Genomic DNA, 17,976 nt, shown 5'->3' with positions numbered 1-17,976 from the left:
CTCTGAGTTTCTTCTGTGCATCCCTGAGTCCTAGTGCATCGGGTGCTGTTTTGACACCGTGGAAAGGTCTGTGAGCAAAATAGGAACACCACCTTCTCTGGGTGGAGTCTGTCAGGCCCTGTGAGCTGTGCAGGAAGGATTTCTGCGCTGAGGGGTGGAAGGGAGGTACAGCTGATTTACCAGTCACCTCATTGTAAATGAATGTGGGTTGTGAACGACTAAGAATTCTAGATCATTCTGCCTTGTTTTAACCCAAATGTGTTCTGGAACTTTTTAAGATAGTATCCTAGTATCGGATTCATTTCAACAACTTAAAAATCTTCAAATGACATCAAGTTGGCGTAAAAGTTGGTGGAATTGTAGCTTCCTCAAAAATTCGTTTTTGCAATCTCTGCACGAAATATAAATTATAATGAAAATTGCTCTTGAAGCTTCAAATCTTTATTCTCAATCTTCATCCTTAAGGCTATTCGTGTTTGTTACAGGAAGTCAGTTTTTATAACGTTTGGTGCAAACTGTTGATTGGAACGGATATTGAATTTGCTCAACAACCTGGTGATAATTCAATTGCTGCCCTTGTTGAATTCCTGTAACCATGAGGCAACCTGTAGGTTCTGCTGTTAACGTAGTGTAAGCTTTCCTCCTGACTGGCATTTTGTAATCGAATTCTACCATATTCACCTAAAAACACAAATGAAAGTCTCAGTTTCCCACAAAGGGTGATTTGGGACCATTAACAGCCTAATCTGGAGCTCCTGCCCAAATTTGCCTTATTTTTTTAAAGTTTATTTTGTGAGAGCTTGCATGCGTGCACGAGCAAGCTGGGAAGGGGCAGAGAGAGAGAGGGAGAGAATCCCAAGCAGGTTCTGCACTGTCAGTGGGGAGCCTGACACAGCTCGGATCTCACAAACCTCACAAACCGTGAGGTGATTGCCTTGAGCCGAGATCAAAAGACACAACTCACTGAGCCACCCAGGCACCCCACAGATTTTCCTTATTATTCAAAATGAGAATACCTGAGGGAGGTGGCACTTGGGGATGGACCCCTTGTCATCCTCCAGAATCCTGTGGCACTAGAACAGTGCTACGTGGAATTGGCCCACGTTAGGGGCTGTGTGGTCTTTTCCAAAAGACCTGTGACTTCTTCCCAGCTGAGATGCTCCCACCAAAGAGATCCATGGGTACTAAGCAAATTGCAGATTCAGGCGTCGTATACTCGTCTCATTTCTATGAATGGAATGGTACATCTGTACCCACGTGGTTTAATAAGACTGCTCTTTGGACAGTTGGGTGTCTAGTGTGTGCCCCCCACCCTCCATCAGCCCTGAAGTATTGAGAATTTGGGAGATGAGGCCAATTTCATGTGCTGGGGAAGACAAGACATTGTGCTTGCCCAGAAGGAGCTATGGTATTGTATAACTCAGTTCCATGGGGATTAGTGGCGACTTTGTAGCCCAGGAGTAACGGCTGAGAAAAGAATGACCATGTTCAGTGTGTTAACGTGGGTAAATGGGGTCAAACAGCACCCGAGTGCTTCCAAAGTACTGGTGGTTCTCAACTAGGAGTTTGGGAGGGTTGACCCAGAAGGATTCTAGATAGTGTGGTGGAAGGAGCTCAGCGTGGGATGGGATGACAGCCTATCTTGGAGCTAGTTGTCGGTAAGGGTGCCTGCCAACTTTGTTCTTTCCATCTGTTTAGTAAGAGTTCATTGCCGTGGGCTGTGCCTTGGCCGTTCTACAAGTTGTATGTTAAAAGTGGCCCCAAAGGTAGTTACTCAAGTCCTGCCATTTTATAGGCAAGTTTAAAAGTGTAAATAGGAAATGATAGTATGACATGCTTTTAAAGATGGAGCATCAAGGCGGTGGCGCCGGACAGGCTCAGTCTGGAGCATGTGACTCTTCATCTTGGGGTTAGGAGTTCAACCTCCATGTTGGGTGTAGAGGTTATTTAAAGATTAAACAACAACAGCAACAACACTGGTTGGACCAGTGTGCCAAGTGGGTCTTGGCTTTTCCTGGTCTATCAGCTTACCCTCCCCCCAACCCTTTTGTAGTTCACATGAACATGACCCTGGCCGTTTGTCCTGACTGAACCTCAGTAGTACATACCTATGCCTGATCAGGATTGACCTACAACTCTACAAAATAAACGTGTGTTTATAGGTACCATACTGCACAATTTTTTAATGGCTCTATTTGTCAGAGCACTTTGAAATTTTATCCCGGTCCAGAGAAGTTCAAGACAATGGAACGATTTTCCAAAGTACCCACATGAAGTTAGCAAACCAGTACGTGCACCCCAGACTGCATTGTTTATAAAACATTGACTCGAGTTGTTCATTTCTGGGATTTTCTTTTTTTTTTTTTTTTTTTTAATTTTTTTTTTTTTTTTAACATTTATTTATTTTTGAGACCGAGAGAGACAGAGCATGAACGGGGGGAGGGCCAGAGACAGAGGGAGACACAGAATCTGAAGCAGGCTCCAGGCTCTGAGCTGTCAGCACAGAGCCCGATGCGGGGCTCGAACTCACGGACCGTGAGATCGTGACCTGAGCGAAGTCGGACGCTCAACCGACCGAGCCACCCAGGCGCCCCTTTTCTGGGATTTTCTAATAGGTCAGGTTTGCAGCGTGGCTGTTGTTAAGCAGGGCTTCTCTGTCAGGGATGGTGCGTGTGCTACCAATTCAGAGCTTCCATTTTTCATTGAAACGAGTTTTATTTCCTGGAAGTCCTGTAGTCTTAAAATGTCTTTGTCCTTAATATGCAAAAGAGATTTTTACAGTTTATAAATAGCATGTCAAATTATTAAGATGAAAAAGTCTTGATGGCCAGCGTCTTGGGTTCTTGTCTAAACTCAGGCTGTTTCTGATTGGTTTCTCAGTCTATTCATGGTAAACTCAGCAGTTCAGAAGGGTTTTTTTCCTTTCTTTGATCTCTGTTGTAGGTTTCTAAGGGGACTATAGTCTCAAATTGATATTGCTGAAGAGAAAACTCAGGCCAGGGCATTAAAAAAAAAATCCAGAAAATATGATCTTCCTGCCAATTCTTTATACCGTTAGCTGAGACACCAGTGAGTACTGTTAAAGGTATTTTTAAAGCTTTAAAAAAAATAATGCCCAGAGAAGTGAGATTTTTCTTCTGAAATAAAGAATTGAGACCTGTGTTTTGAATCTGATAAATCTATAAAAATGCAAAACTATTTTGTGTCGTGAGATTACAAAGGCCGACTGTTGCTAAGCAGGTAAGGGTGAGTTAGTATTTTCCTTGCCAGGGATCGTGTCACTTACTGTTAACCGGCCAGGTTTGCAGAGGTAGAAGGGGCCATATGCTTTGAACTGAGTCTTAAATATGGGCACTAAGTTCTCATTCAGGCCGTTTTAAAGGGTTTATGAATTTAGGGGTGTAAGTCTGTAAAAAGCACCAGATTGAAAATGACCTAGCTCCTGTGTTTGGCTATCCTGTAGCCAGAATTTCCAGTGTCTTTTGTTTTCACATTAGGAATGCAAAAGGTAAATGATTAGATTCACAGAACATTAATTTTGCCCACTTAGAACCTTGGACACCCCACCTTTCTGAGCAGCGTGTTTGGTGGCCTGATCTTCACTTGCTCTGGCTTAACCCCTCATTCACAGCAACTCACTTTTAGTAGATTTTGAGAACTCAGCTCTCCTCTGTTCAGTTCAACTTCAGTGAAGTCATTTTCTCTGGGCCTCTGAATTCTGACTTTAAGCACCAGCTCTAGATCACCCCCAAATTCATTTGTAAAAGAAACAATACCTAATTTAAAGCCTTTCAGTTGACATCATCGGTGATTATAGCATAGGTAATCCCAAGAAAATGATGAATAGACACGGAGCTTTTATTGGTGTATATCAACTTGAAGTTATCTGAGGCTTTTCTTGGGATGCTGGGCAAGCTCTGGGGTGTATGCCCCATTATACCCCCCAACAAGCTTGCAGTTTGAAGCCTGGCTAGGATTTAAAATACGCAACGAATATTTAAATGTGTCACCCTTGAGCAATCCACGGTGGGTGTTTGAACTTGCTGGTTATTTGGAAAGCTTGAAGGAAATGTTTAGCCCTGGGGTTCTGTATCCTTCAGAAGCCGTTGTGCCGAGGTGCAAATCATCCTGTGTGACTCCTACTGTACCCCCCTCCCCAGGACTTCAGGGTGACAGGCCTTGAGGTAGTTCTACCGCCATCCTTTTTGGAGACTGTGGTTTGGAGTCTCCAAACTTCGCTGTCCTTAAGAAGGAGTAGTTGACCGAAGGTGGAAGGACCCAAATGGAGTTTGGCTTTGCAAACATGGTCTAGGGGCCGAGTCCTCACCTAGACCGGCGTCCTCAGGTGTGGCATCACCTGGGTCAGTTGGCATCTGGACTGGAGCCTTGTTCCTGTTCACCTGGGAAAGAATTAGAAAGCGTTGAACAGCAGCACCTCCGTGTTTGGTGCTCTGCCAGATCCGCCAGTTGAACAGGGACAATGATGCCCCCTCTCCACTCCTGCTCCGCAGTTCCGCCTCCTCCTCGACCGAGAAGCCAAGTCATGAGAAGGGCAGTAATTATGTTGAGACTTGAAGAGCAATTTTCCTTAATCACGGCCCAAATCATGAAGAGGCGCCGAGACGCTATTTTTAAGTGGTATGTAATCTGGGGAAGAAAGACAATCTGGGTGCTCAACTCGAGCTCCTACTTAAATGTTTTCGGCACTGAGTGCTTCGTGTCCCCGGTTCTCCAGCAGAGCTCTACAGCTAGAAGGGTCCCTTTCTCGAGCATTTTCTCAACCAGAGGGAAGGGAAAGGAATGAATGTTCCTTTCCAGGTGCCAAGGCCTTTCCCATTCTTAACGGTGTCCGTCCTGCACGTGGAGAGTCTGCACCACGCGCGGTGCCCCACCCTGGGGAGATGATTAGAACCACCGCCACAGAACCCCGGAGTGGTCTCTGCCCTAGAGTTTACAGACGAGCAGGAGAGAGAGAGAGGGAGAGGTGAATCAGGTGACCTCAGGTAAAGGTGAAATGTCAGTTGTGAGGGCCAGATACACAGCATGGAAGCACGGAAAGGGGTCAAGGAAGGTCTCCCTGAAGGCAAGGCCTTCGAGCTGACATCTGAGGGGTGAGTAGGCTTAACCAGATCCAGAGGGAAGAAGGGCCTTCCAGGGCTGGGAACAGCAGAAGGAACCTGTGTGGATGGAGTGGCGCTTTTGAGGGAAGACAGGCAATCCAACATGGCCACTGGGCAGAGTTCGTGGGGGGCAGTGGCCAGGTTGGGGGAGCCCGTGCCGTCCAACACGGGAGCCGTGAGTCCTGTCAAATGAGATACGCTTATTTCATAAAAATACATAAAATAGGGGCGCCTGGGTGGCTCAGTCAGTTAAGCATCTGACTCTTGGCTTCCGCTCAGGTCACGATCTCACCACGGTTGGTGAGTTCGAGCCCCGCATTGGGCTCTGCACTGACAGCTTTGGAGCCTGCTTGGGGTTCTCTGTCTCCTCTCTCTGCCCCTCCCCTGTTCTCTCTCTCTCTCTCTCTCTCTCAAAAATAAATACATAAGCATTAAAAAACTAAAATACAACTTCAAAGACAGGAAAAGTGAAATATTTACTTTTCAATATTGGTTCTACGTTGAAATGATAATTTTGATATGCTGAGTGAAGTAAATATATTAAAATTAATTTCACCTGCCTTTACTTTTTTAAATGTGGCTGCTAGGAAATTTCTAATTACATGCGTGGTTTACATCATATTTTTACTGGACAGCACTGGTCTAGGTGAAAGATTTTGGTTTTTGTTCTAGAACAACACCCAGCCATTAGATAGTTCTCAGCCCAAGGCTGTCCTAATCAGATTTGCATTTTGGTGGGGAGGGGGGTAAACAAGACTCACTGTCCTCAAAAGAATCCTGTGCGGTGTTGACATCATTCCCATTTTCAGACGAGACATTTGAGGCCGACGGGTGAAGTAACTTGCTCCATGAGGAAATGGCAGGACCCGGATGTGAACAGGGCCAGCCCCATCGGCGGAGCCCAGAGCGAATGGAAGATCCGCAAAACGGCTTCCCCAAAGCGGCACTCCCTACCAGATGGGCGACCCCCAAGCAATTGCGACCCCCCCGCCTGCACGCATCTGTACCTGGATGGGGGTGGGCGAGAGGTTCCCATCTCTTGCCTGCCTGTGGCCCTCAGAACATGCCCCTGCCTTGTCTGCCTCAACTCCCAACTCTTGCTGGAATCCCTGCCAGGGGCCGAAGATGACAACAGAACCAGGACTCTGGTGGAGGTTATGCGGTGGGAGGGTGGGGGGAAGGAGTGGGACCTCACACCCCCGGGAGCCAAGGCTCCGAGCTCCCAACCCCCCAGCACATGCTCCACTGTCTCAGCTGACTTCACTTACCAGACGGACTGCAAGATAAAATTATTTCAAATGTCAACCCAGTGACCACAGAGCATTGCATCCCAAGCGTGGGGCCCTGCACGGCTGCTGGGATCACAGGCCCAAGAAGCCAGACTTGCTTTGGACTCAAAAACTATTCTTTCCACACGGCCCAGGGCCTCCCAACCTCCCCCAGGACAGCGGGATCTGTAGTCTTGTCTTTGCCCTGCACTCTGAGCCACGGAGCCAGCCCCTCTCTCGGGAAGCCCCTCAGCGCTGGTGAGCCTGTCCGATTAAGAGACCCTGGACCAGGTCTCTCGAGGAGGTCAGAAAGCATGCCCTTCGAAGGCATGCAGATTTGGGTCTGAAGTTTTCCTCTGACGCAGCAGCAGTGGCTCATGAGACAAGTTACTTCACCTCTCCAAACTTTAGTTTTCCGATGGGATTCGTAATCTCTGCCTTCGAGAAGTTGCAAGGACCAAGGAAGAAGTGAGCGTCAGCGATTGCTGGCTGCTATTACCCTTCGTCACAGCTATGGAAGCTTGCCTCCCCCTGCAAGGACCCTTGGTCTGCTTCCTTCGCTCCCGGCTTCACCAGTGGCAGAGCTGGCGAGGGCCACCGGCCTCTCCCAGATCCCTGAGGACTCCATGGGAAACAGGTCTTCTAGACTCACCTGCCGGCTTCTTCGTGTCCCACGATCGGGACATTTGGCCACGATTCATCAGATTGGTGTCCCCTCTGGCATGTGTGCACGAGCTCGCAACCACATAAGCACCTCCAAAAGCCCCCAGTGCGTCCGTCTGCAGGGCAACAAGCGTGTTGTGTCGCTGGCCTGGTGAGATGGGGCAGGGGTTGCCAAGTTGTAGACGGGCCAAGTAAGACTCAGCGGTGTCGTAAGACTTGCACGGAATGATGTGAGTGAAGTTCGAGGCTCCCTCCTCCCTCAGGCTGTGTCCATCAGGTAACACCCGTAGGCTAATAGTGCTCGCCCAAGGGAATGTGCCCCTGGAAGGCTCGGCCCCCAGCCCCCAGCCAGACCCAGGCAGCGTTAGCCTTTCCTCTCTGGAAAAGGTTAGCAGCTACTACATCAGGGGTAAGAAAAGCCAAACACTTAGGTTCTTGGATCGAACAGGCTTCTCGTCCTCCCCTGTTCCCTCCCCCATTTCGCCTCCCATCCTGTGAGGGAGGGAGACCAATCATGGCCCAAACCCCAATGGGACCCTCAAGAAAGCGGGAAGACCCCAGCCCACAGCTGGGAGACTCTGCCGTCGACCATGATCCCAGATCTCTTGATTTCAAACATTAAACTGGAGGAGGCAAGGACCGGAGCAGGATGTTCGATGAAGGGTGGGTGGGGCTAGGCCAAGTCCCAGAAAGGGCTGCGGCCTCAAAGGGCTGCTGAGGATAGGAGCCCACAGGTCTGGGAACGACTCTCACATTTCATTTAACTCTCCAGGGACAGGGCATCAGAAGGCCGGAGGAAGCCAAGGAGATCATAGCTCACAGGTTCTCATCACCCAGGAAGCCTTAAAAACAGTGGGTGCCTGGGTCCCACCCTCTGAAGGGTCCTACATCGTTGGTCTGGGGTGCCATCTGGGCCCTGGAATATTTAAGAGGTCCCCAGCTGATTTTAATGTGTGGCCCCAGTTGAGAACTGCCGATTTGGTCAAACTGCTTAAGGGGCAGATGAGGGTAACGGAGACCCGAGGAAGTGCTCACTGGTGGTCGCCTGGGCTGCTGGGCACAGGCCTGGGGCCAGTTCCGGGCCGCCGGGCCACAGGGTCTCCAGCCCGACGCTGCCTCCCCTCGGCATGCAGTGGTGAGGGATGGAGGAAGGTGGGGCTCCAGCAGAGAAGGAAGCAGCCTGAGAATGGGGAAGAGAATGCACTTTGGCCAGTCTGGCCACCAGGGTGTGGTCAACCATAAAAAGAGCCATTCTTCGCCTCGGTCACCTGAGTGGGCGGGGGGCCTAGAGATGAGGAGGGGCTGGAGATAAAAAGGCTTGGACTGAGGGGGAACCTCCATCCATTTCCATTCACAGCTCTGTCCATTCACTCACGCGCTCCCCATTCACGGATCCCTTCATTCACATATTCACGCAACAAGGCTCGCTTTTTCTTCTCATTTTCGGAGCTGTCTTTTTGGGTCTCTTTTAATGTATTTAACTTGTTTTCAATCAGAATATTACATGCTCTGGTTTCAACCATCTAATGTTGCTCAAAATCAGGGCCATTAGCTGGGAAGAAGGCAAAGTGCCTGGTGGGGAGGGAGTCGCACAGGCCTTGGTGTGTGTGGGTCTTTTTCATTCATCATGCCAGGCACTCCGTGGCCCCTTTTATTTATGCCTTAGCTTTAGGGGCGCCTGGGTGGTTCAGTCAGTTAGGCGTCCGACCTTCGGCTCAGGTCATGACCTCACGGTTCGTGAGTTCAAGCCCCGCGTCGGGCTCTGTGCTAATAGCTGAGAGCCTGGACCCTGCCTGGGATTCTGTGTCTCCCTCTTTCTGCCCCTCCCCCTCTTGCCCTCGGTCTCTCTCAAAAATAAATAAAACGTTAAAAAATGTATTTAAGGGGCACTTGTACCCCAATGTTTATAGCAGCACTTTCAACAATAACCAAATTATGGAAAGAGCCTAAATGTCCATCAACTGATGAATGGATAAAGAAATTGTGGTTTAGGGGCGCCTGGGTGGCGCAGTCGGTTAAGCGTCCGACTTCAGCCAGGTCACGATCTCGCACTCCGTGAGTTCGAGCCCCGCGTCAGGCTCTGGGCTGATGGCTCGGAGCCTGGAGCCTGTTTCTGATTCTGTGTCTCCCTCTCTCTCTGCCCCTCCCCCGTTCATGCTCTGTCTCTCTCTGTCCCAAAAATAATAAACGTTAAAAAAAAAAAATTAAAAAAAAAAAAAGAAATTGTGGTTTATATACACAATGGAATACTATGTGGCAATGAGAAAGAATGAAATATGGCCTTTTGTAGCAACGTGGATGCAACTGGAGAGTGTGATGCTAAGTGAAGTTAAGTCATACAGAGAAAGACAGATACCATGTGTTTTCACTCTTATGTGGATCCTGAGAAACTTAGAAGAAGTCCATGGGGGAGGGGAAGAAAAAAAAAAAAAAGAGGTTACAGAGGGAGAGAGCCAAAGCATAAGAGACTCTTAAAAACAGAACAAACAGGGTTGATGGGGGTGGGAGGGAAGGGAGGGTGGGTGATGGGTATAGAGGAGGGCACCTTTTGGGATGTGCACTGGGTGTTGTATGGAGGCCAATTGGGCAATAAATTTCATATTAAAAACATTTTTTAAATGTATTTATGTATTTTTTGTGTGGGGGGCGTAGCTTTTTATTTTTACATAGTTTCAAACTTACATAAAAGTTGCAAGAATTTATACCCTTTACCCATGGTTCACATTTTGCCACATTTGCTTTATATTTTTTCTAAATATGTATATATATGTATGTGTGTATATACACATTTCCCCCCCCCCCCCAACCATGTGAGAGTAAGTTGTAGACCTCATGTTCCTTTCTGCCCGAAGACATCAGGGTGTCTTTCCTAATATGAAGGCTATTCTCTTCCATGGCAGGATACAAGGATCAAACTCAGGAAAGCTAACATCGATATAATGTCATTACCTAAACCTCAAATTTTATCAAGTAACTCACAATATCCTTTTTTGCTTTTTTTTTTTTCTTCCTGGTGCAGGATTCAATTCAGGATCATGCACCGCATTTAACAGTCAAGTCTCATAAATTTCTTTAATCTGGACTAGTTCTTCAGCCTTTGTTTTTCATGACATTGACATTTTTGAAGGATCCAAGCCAACAGTTTTGTCATTCTTCCCTCAGTTGGCTTTGTCTGACATTTCCTCATGATTCGATTCAAATTAAGCCCTTTGGCAGCAATGCTGGAGAAGTTCTGTCCTGTCTCTCTTAGTGCGTCCACACCAGGGGGCACGTGTTGGTTCGCCCCATTTGAGGGGACGGTGACTTCAATTACTTGGGAGAGGAGGCGTCTGCCAGGTTTTCCTCTGCAGGCTTTGTTTTCCTCCCTTTGTAATTAGTGTGTATTTTATGGGGAGATATTGTGAAACCCGAGTTTTCAGATCTTCACCCCTTAGTATTTAGAATTCATTGAAGACTTTGGCTTGAAGCAATTGTGACACGTAATAATTGCAAAATGGTGATTCTTGAATTCCATTATTCTTTAAATAATAATATACCAGGGGCGCCTGGGTGGCTCAGTCGGTTGAGCGTCTGACTTCGGCTCAGGTCATGATCTCACGGTCCGTGAGTTCGAGCCCCGCGCCGGGCTCTGTGCTGACAGCTCAGAGCCTGGAGCCTGTTTCAGATTCTGTGTCTCCCTCTCTCTCTGCCCCTCCCCTGTTCATGCTCTGTCTCTCTCTGTCTCAAAAATAAATAAACATTAAAAAAAAATACCAGATATTATATAAATATTTGGTATTCTACTGTAAGGAAGAGATTTCCTTCTCATTCCTTCATCCGTCAGCAATATGGACTCATGGGTTCTTATTTTATATGGTGGGTTATGATCCATTACTATCATCATTTAAAATTTTTTAAAAATTTTTATGGTTTCTGCTTTAAAACATTTTATGTGTTTCTTTATTTAAAAAAGTTTTTTAATGTTTATTTATTTTTGGGAGTGCAAGAGACAGAACATGAGTGGGGGAGGGGCAGCGAGAGAGGGAGACAGTCCGAAGCAGGCTCCAGGCTCCGAGCTGTCAGCGCAGAGCCCGAAGTGGGGCTTGAACTTGCAGACCGAGAGATCATGACCTGAGCTGGAGTCGGTGGCTTAACCAACTGAGTCACCCAGGCGCCCCAAAGATTTTATGTATTTAATCTTGACAACCAATGTGGGGCTCAAACTCATGACCCTGAGATCAAGAGTCACACACTCTACCGACCCAGCTGGCCAGGGGTCCCTATTTTGATGTTCAAATGATCCCAAATTTATACAGTATGTACTTCCCATATTCTGTGACATATCTCCATCATTTTATGAGCACTTTCTTAATTTCTGGCACATCAAGATGTTCTGGGCTCAACTTGTGCCTCCCCACCCCAGCCCTGGAATCCGTCGCTGCTCCAAGAAGCCAGATTCCTTCTAGTGGGGGGGGGGGGGGGAAGAGGTGTACTCATTCCTACAGAGATGCCAAGAAGAATGCATCGGGACCCTTTCAGTGGACAGAACTGGAACCACACATATACACTTGCACATACACACATATGCACGGGCTTCCATATCGATTTCTGTGTTTATGTATGGAAGACCCCAAGTTCATTACTGAGACTTCCACCTCCATCCCCCAACATCGGGCTCTCCCTGGCTTTCTTCAGTCCCATATTACAACTCTCTTCCTCAACAGTGGGAAATCAGGCTCCTAACCCCTTTAATATATTTACTCATCTACTAATCCTACGATCCACAGAAAATAGTTCCAGTGCTGCTCGTTTGAAACCACAGGTTCCGGGGTGCCTGGGTGGCTCAGTCGGTTGAGCGTCTGACTTCGGCTCAGGTCATGATCTCACGGTCTGTGAGTTCCAGCCCCGCGTCGGGCTCTGTGCTGATGGCTCGGAGCCTGGAGCCTGTTTCAGATTCTGTGTCTCCCTCTCTCTCTGACCCTCCCCCGTTCATGCTCTGTCTCTCTCTGTCTCAAAAATAAATGTTAAAAAAAATAAAAAAATAAAAAAAAAAGAAACCACAGGTTCGTTGTTTGTGATTGTGCTTTAGAGTTCTTCCCGAACCTTGTCGATACTTTTTTAAGCATATGAAACATGGCGTGGTTCTAAGAATCGAAACTGTACAAAAATGTATATTTAGAGAAATATCATTCGGCATTTCTGCCCCTTCCATTGGGTTCTCATCTGTTTCCCGTGGGAAACGAATCCCCATAGTTTTTTCTTTTTTAAGTTTATTTATGTATTTAGAGAGAACGCGCACGCGTGAGGGGGGAGAGGCGGAGAGAGAAGGGAATCTCAAGCAGGCTCCACGCTGTCAGCGCCGAGCCTAACGTGGGGCTCGATCCCACAAACTGTGAGATCATGACCTGAGCTGAAATCAGGAAGCTGACGCTCAACTGGCTAACCCACCAGGTTAGCCTATCTCTGTAGTTTTTGAGCCATCATTTCTAGATTTCTTTTTGCAGAATTAACCAGGTGGATGTTTATTTTCTTGTTATTTCTTCTTTTCTTACAGAAAGAGTAGTACATATATTCTTTTCTACCTTGCTTTTTAGTCACTAAACAATCCATCTGGAAGTTATTGTATGTACGTATGTATTTAATTTATTTTTAAAGATTTTATTCTCAACTAATCTCTACACCCAACATGAGTCTCAAACTTATAACTCTGAGATCGAGAGTCTCATGCTCTACTGACGGAGGCAGCCAGATGCCCCTGGAAATCGTTTTATATCAGTTCCTAGAGATCGCCTCCCCACTACCTGTATGGGCATTCTGTAGTCGATTCAATTAATTGCCTACATACAGGTATTCAGCATATTTCCAAAATTTTGTAATTACAGATAATGCCGTAATTAGTAATCTGCCTATGTATTTTTTTATTGTTGAAGGTTTATATTCTGGGTAGATTCCTAGAAGTAGCATTGGTGGGCCACAAAGTAAATGCATACATGGTTTTGTTAGACATGACCAAACTTCTCTCCATTAATGCTTAACCATTTCCCGTTCCCTCCAGCCACATACAAGAGTGCTTGGCTCCCCATGGCCTCACGAACAGACTATTGTCAAACTTTTGCCTATCAGATATAAGAGATGCCATGTTGGAATGTAGATTTTACTATTACTGAGGGATGATGAGGCCAAGAGATCAGGAGACCACTAGCACTGGGAAGGTAGTGTTACTCACAGTTCCCAAGAGGAAGAGGACATGGTGTGCCACCTGGGGCCACACAGAAAAGCACTAGGTTGGTCAGGAGGCAGAGGCAGTGAGACGGAAGTGTAGACAAGAGCCTTTATTTCAATGAGAAGAATGGCTAAGCAGGTTTAGGACTGGCTGGTCTGAATGAACGTTTCACTGGGCTCCGGGGTATAGAGGCAGCCTAATCGTCTGGTACCCAGCCCTGGGTTGTTAGGGCAAGTGGAGAATGGCCCAGAGCGTGGGAGCTTTATACCCTGCCACATTTGCATTCTTCTGTTGTTTTGGCTTTATCATTTAGCCAAATGGCCTTTTTCATTGTTGAGAGAGAATTCTTCACGCGCCTCTGGCCTGAAGTTAGCACAGCGTAGGCATTGGCTGTCTTTGGACTTTTTCAAGGACATTTCTGGAGTGAACAATCTTGGAAGTTAGAGATAGTGTCTCTCTCCAGAGCCAAGGGCAGGTTTCTTTACTGTCAGTGTAACAAAGATAATGACTCCTTCTGGGTCAGGCAAGCCTACTGACCATTATAAAAGATTCTGGTTCCCTGAGGTCAGGGTCCTCCTTTGTAAGCTGTTTTTTTTTTGTTTTTGTTTTTTTTTAATTAAAAAATTTTTTTAATGTTTATTTTTGAGAGAGAGACAGAGCATGAGTGGTGAAGGGGCAGAGAGACAGGGAGACACAGAATCTGAAGCCGGCTCCAAGCTCTGAGCTGTCAGCCCAGAGCCTGACGTGGGTCTCGAACCCACGAACTGCCAGATCACGACCTGAGCCGGAGTCGGATGCTTAACCGACTGAGCCACCTAGGCGCCCCACAAGCTGTTTTATTATGATGATTTTTTAAAATTCTTTGTGTGTCTTACTTTGAAAAAAAAAAGAAAAAAGATTTTAATGGCTTTGAGGAAGGTATTGAGATACCAAAGACCCTGCACCCCCAGGCCGCACCTTCCCTCAGCTGTTTAGTTTTGTCTCCTTGGGGAGAAGGGACATTACTGTGGCCATACATGTTTTCTTCGGTCTTAGAAGCTGCGAGAAGGCTCCCTAGAGAAAGGTGCTGACTTTGTAGCAGACATACATGTGGGGCTGTTAACCACCTTGTATAGCGCTCCCAACCACGAGGGTGGGTAGAAGAGTCCCGGGGCTGTTGCAGGACAAGAGGACTTGAATTTAGGATGAAGGGAACAAGGGCCAGTCTGAGAGCGTTACTCATTGGGGTGGCGGGATTGCCTATCATGGTGTCGCCACAGGACAATGTTGAAGCGGGTAAGAGCGTGTGAGGCCATCTGTGGGCTTCTCCCCGTGGCCTTGTCCCGGCTTCATTTCTCCTGGACTGTGGGTGTCTCCCTCACCCCAGGAGGTTCAGGCAGGCAGCCGGAGGAGCTGGGGGTGGGGAGGGTCCTGGCACCTGTCCAGCCCACCTGCTGCTTTGAACCTTGGGACTCCCCCTGCCTGACTTTCCTCTGCATCCGTGTGCTTGTTGGCTGCTACGGCATTTGTTGTTTTTTATTTACAAAGTAACATAAAGTTCCTGGTTAAAAAAGAGAAGAGTCAAAACCTCAAAAGCTTGGAAAGTAGAAAATTCAGTTCTCCAGGGCACCTCCCAAGAATCTCCAGGGTTCCCACGAAGGCAGGGGCCCTGAGGTGTGCCCAGCCCGTGGGACGGACCGGTGTCTGGGACCCTGGGGTGCCCAATGTTTATTGAATAAAGAAAGGAATTATGAACGAATGAGCAGTTTGGGAAGCATTTTCCAGTATTTTCTCTCTGTGCCTACCAGCGTAAACATAGAAAAAATATGGGGTCATGGTATAAATGCGGTTCTGAATGCTTGAAAAAAATTGAACAATTCCTTGCGGGGGCTTGTCCCTGTTACTTTATACCAGGGTTTCTCAAGTGTGGCACTATTGGTGTTCAGGGTTGGGTCAGGACTCGTTGGGGGCAGTCCTGTGCACCACAGGATGGACAGCATCCCTGGCCTCCGCCCACCAAGATGCCAGTACCACACTCTCCACTGAACAATAATAATACAGGTTTCTAGGTGTTATCGAATGCCCCCTGGGGGGCAAGATCGCCCCCCACTGGAGAAACCATAGATTTACAGACCTGCTTCTCTTCTTGGCTCTCAGAGTATTCCAAGAGTGTGGCTGTGGGATCTTTAAGCTCATTTGTCAACGATGCTGAGTTGTTTCCGGTCCCTTGCAAGGGGCCCACCGGAGCACTTGTGTGTTTCCACAGGACACTTTCCAGAAGTGGGACACCGCTGAGCTGAAGCCGGGGCGCCCTCGCATGCATCTGTGTCCCCAGCGAAGAGGCATGACAGGGCCCGCCTCACTGCGGGCTCCGTGGCGATGGGAATTCACCTCTCCAGTCGCTGCCAATTCGATGCGGTTTATGGGCAGTGGCATTTCTTATTTTGTTCTCTTGTAGAACTGTATTGATCGTTCCTTCCAAGAAAATGTGAAGTAAGAGCAGTGATCACCAGGAGCCCCCCCTTTGGGCTCCGACTTGAGTGGTGTACTTGGGAGAAACGCTCCTCCCAGAGATAGGTACGTGTGCGTTTTCGATATTAACTTGCTTTTCAAGCGCTCCGCAATGGGGTCTTAACATCCTCTCTGAACAGAAGGTTGTTGATGAGAGAGCATTAAAGTTTCTAAGCGGTTGGACGATTTTATTTCGACTTTGATTATTTATTCCTAATGTGTTCAATTGTGGTGATGAAATATAGGGCTGGTCTGTACTGTTTCTTTGGGAATTTATTGAGATTTTCTTTGCAGCCTAAGTCAATTTTCATAAATGTTTGTAAATATTACGTTACCTCTAGAACGTAAGTGACACCAGGGCGGAGACACCCCCCCAACCCCCCCCACAACTGTGTCCCCAGGGCTTTGAATGATATCACACACAGTTGGTGCTCAATATCAATCTGTTGAATGAAGAGTGGATGAAGGGCACTGGCTGGCTCAGTCAGAAGAGAGGGCAACTCTTGATCTCAGGGTCGTGAGTTCAAGCCCCACGTTGGGTGTAGAGATTACTAAACCATAAATAAATAAGCTTATAAAAAAAAAAAAAGGAGTGGGTGAGTGGCCCTTGTAAAGATGTATTCATTGTTTGCAACATACAACTTCCAAGAAGGATGATTATTTTTTTCCTCTTTCAAATATCGGATCTGTTCAGGACTGAGAGACGCTTCCGTTTGTCTCCTTTTCCCTGCGTTTTCTACAGTTTCTGCTTTGTATATGTTTTTTAAACATCTTAAAATAAAACTCACACACCGTAAAACTGGCCCACTTCACAGCGTACCATTCAGGGGTTTTTAGTCCATTCCCAAGCTTGTGCAACCATCGCCGCTATCTTACTTCCGAACATTTTCCTCGCCACGAAAAGAAATCTGGCAACAGTCACCCCTCATCACCCCTCCCCCCAGCCCCTGGCAACCACGAACCTACGTTCTGTCTCCACGGATGTGCCTGTACCGGACATTTCTTTTAAATGGAGTCCTGCCACGTGGCCCTTAACGACGCAAAAGGGTCCCGATTTACCCACATCCTCGCTCGTACCTGGTAATACCCGTCTTTTTTCATTTTGGTCATCCTAGTGGCTGTGAAATGCTGTATCTCTTCGTGGTTTTGCATTTCCCTAATGACTGATGACCCTGCGCATTGTTTCTTGTTCTTGGCCGTTGTATGCCTTTTTTTGGAGACCTTTCTACTTAAATCCTTTGTCCATTTGTAAATCGGGTTGGCTTTTCAGTGTTGGTGTCGTAAGAGATTTTTGCGTGTATGATGAATCCAAGTCGCGTACCCGACACGTGATCTGCAAATATTTTCTCCCGTCCCGTGGGGTGGCGTTCACTTGTTGATGGACACGTTTTTCTGGTATGTTGCCTTTGCTCCCCTCAGCATTCGAAAGAGATCTGTTTCGTCCCATGTAATTCTCTGAGTTGAATTCAGCTTTGCTCTTCAGGGCATAACCTTGGTTTTCTTTTGGTCTGCGTGCGCCCCGTGTCTCTGCGCATGTGGTCAGCCCTCAGTGAAGGTGGGTTTCCTCCCTCCTCTCTGTCCGCGCAGAATGCCCCTCCCTAGAGCCACTGATGTCCAGACCCCACACAGCGAGCAGCGCGTGGCCTGTGTCAGCGCCTCTCCCTACCCCCACTCCCATTCAGGGCCCTGGGCGCGGTCTCCGCCACCCAGCTGCCATCCTCGTCACGTCCACCAGGGGCCGCCCCGCTCCCGCCTGAGTTCCCTGCCGGGACCTGCGCTTTAATTTACCTCGTCCCTCCCAGTCCTCCCATCTCCCAGCGACACCTTCGGGCTTAAAGCCCCAGAGCCGTTTTCCAGGTTAGGGGAGGAGCCCACTGCTGCAGCTGCCACGACTTAAAGCGTCCTGTGGGAAATGAGCCCAGTGCAGCCTGGCTCTTTCATTCCATGCCTCTGTGCCACAGTTATCTCACCTGCAGAATGGGAACGATGTCCCACCTCGCTCAAAAATAACACGTACGGCGTGTAGCAGGGTGGCTGGCACCCAGGAAGGGTTTAATGAAAGCAAGGCTTGGGGCGCCTGGGTGGCTCAGTCGGTTAAGCGTCCGGCTTCGGCTCAGGTCAGGATCTCATGGTTCGTGAGTTCGAGCCCCGCATCGGGCTCTGTGCTGACAGCCTGGAGCCTGCTTTGGATGCTGGGTCTCCCCCGCTCTCTCTCTCTCCCCCTCCTCTGCTC

This window comes from Herpailurus yagouaroundi, unplaced genomic scaffold, assembly GCF_014898765.1.
Source record: "Herpailurus yagouaroundi ecotype Mexico unplaced genomic scaffold, PumYag 189, whole genome shotgun sequence".
Lineage (NCBI taxonomy): Eukaryota > Metazoa > Chordata > Mammalia > Carnivora > Felidae > Herpailurus > Herpailurus yagouaroundi.
Note: the sequence above shows the minus strand (reverse complement) of the source record.